The sequence below is a fragment of the Pinus tabuliformis genome, chromosome 4_2, assembly GCF_031772625.1.
Source record: "Pinus tabuliformis cultivar Carrire ecotype Pingquan chromosome 4_2, CPIR1, whole genome shotgun sequence".
NCBI lineage: Eukaryota > Viridiplantae > Streptophyta > Pinopsida > Pinales > Pinaceae > Pinus > Pinus tabuliformis.
In genome coordinates, this window is record NC_142304.1 from 353,736,976 (window position 1) to 353,739,060 (window position 2,085).

General features: G+C 41.0%; 1 pseudogene; it reads left to right on the top strand.

Annotated features, from left to right (window-relative positions):
* Positions 1 to 769: 769 nt before the first annotated feature.
* Positions 770 to 1,633, top strand: LOC149169373 (nuclear poly(A) polymerase 1 pseudogene; annotated as a pseudogene).
* The last annotated feature ends 452 nt before the right edge of the window (positions 1,634 to 2,085 follow it).

The window sequence follows — 2,085 nt, forward strand, 5'->3', positions numbered from 1 at the left end:
TAATTTCTGGCGCTCACTTAAAAGCCACGGTTCAAGAAAATAGCATTAGCAGAAGATGTAAACGTTGTTCCGCTTCATCCTTCTTCGACACCCACTTGTCTCCTTTCTATAGAATAGAACAGCTTAGCTTGGCCATTATTTCTTTTTCAGAAGACAATCCAGCTCCAAGTATGGTGGTAGAGAAGGTTTGATAGATACTGCCGTGAAGACCTTACGAATGAGATTGTGGTTGATGGTGGGTTTTACACAGGTGACATTGGGAAGCTCGAGATCCATCAGGTGTTTTGTCACCTTACCAATTTAACCGAAGAGTCCCAGGCCTTGATGATATCTCATTAAAGATAACTCATTGTTGAGAGCTACCAGATGGCTTTGTCGATCAAACCTGGTTTTTCACAGTCTCTTAATAATCTTGGTGTGGTCTACACTGTCTAGGGTAAAATGGATGCTGTTGCAAGCATGATTGAAAAGGCTATAATGGAAAATCCTGCATATACAGAAGCTTATAATAATCTAGGGATTTTGCACCGGGAGTAGCAGAGATAGTTGTGGATATGTCGGGGTTTCTCATTCCCGGTTTACTGCATTTGGGTATCCATAGATTCATTTGGGTAATGTGGGTGTTGTTCATACCCGGTTTTCTGCATTTGGGTGCCCCCAGATTCAGCGAGATTGTAAGTGGGTATATGTACCTTGGCACAGCGTTCACAAGTAAGCCATTGTTTTAACGTTCTAGGATGGGTTCCTACGTTTGTAGCATTGTTTGAAAATGGGGTTTATAGCATTGATAGAAAGGGTTTCCTTGATGCGGTTTAAATTCAGTGGGATTTCAATTGATCTCTTATATGCAAGGCCTTCTCTGAGAACAATTCCAGAAGATATGGATATTCTCGATGAAAAATTGCTTGAGAATATTGATGATACAACTGTCAAAGGTTTGAATGGATACAGAGTTACCGCACGGATCTTTCAGCTAGTACCCAAGATTGAGAACTTCCGTTCCACCCTGAGATGTATCAAGTTTTGGGCAAAGAGGAGAGGAATATATTCACATACTTTCGGGTTTCTTGGAGGAATACACTGGGCTGTGTTTGTTGCACGGGTTTGCCAAATGTTTCTAAATGCCACCGTAAGTATGCTGGTTTCAAGATTCTTTTGGATATATGCACATTGGCAGTGGCCAGCTCCAGTGACATTGGTGGAGACCCAGCCTGATTATTCTGATGAATCAGAAAGACATCACCATATGCCAATTATCATACCAGTGTACCCCTATAGTTGCTGCAGTTACAATGTTACAAAAAGCACCCTACAAAAACTCAAGTCAGAATTTTCACGTGGCTGGGATGCAATAATGAAAATGGAGTTAAATTGGAGCACTTTGCCAAACAGTGGTGACTGGAATGTACTCTTTGAACGGTTTCCTTTCTGCTCTAGTTATGATTTTTTCATTCAAATCCATGTTACAGCTTCAGATGAAGATGATTTTCAGAGTTGGAGAGGGTGGTTTGAATCACGTTTCTGTCATCTTCTCTTGAAGTTTGAAAAGCTTCCAGCATACTGTGATCCAAATCCATACCCATATTTTGACAAGAATCTAAAGGAAGCCACCAACAGGGTAGTTTTTCCATAATGACCAATAGCAACAGCTACAACCAGTGGGTTTGTCTACGATGGCAGTATCTTTCAAATGGTGAACCGTGAAGCCTAGCAAACAACAGCTATTCAATTTTGTGAGGATTTTAGAGGAAGACAGTGTTTTTTAAATCACACAGCAGTTTCGTAGCGTGCTACGAAACTGCTGTAGGTGGTGTTTTTAACATAAACAGGCAGTTTGGTATACAAGCGGGAATTTTAAAAAGAGAGACACCTGTCCATCAATACGGCCTACAACTCATCCAGGATGTGGCAATCCGCTCTATTTTGGTTAATGAAAGGTTAAAAGCATACTCCTTTGGATTCGAATATGTTGAGGCAAACCAAAGACCGACAATCAGGAACAGTTTCCTATATTTCAGGGTGTGGGAGAACATGTTATATTAAAGGCCAACAAGCAACTACAGACACCTGTCACAGCCAAACTTA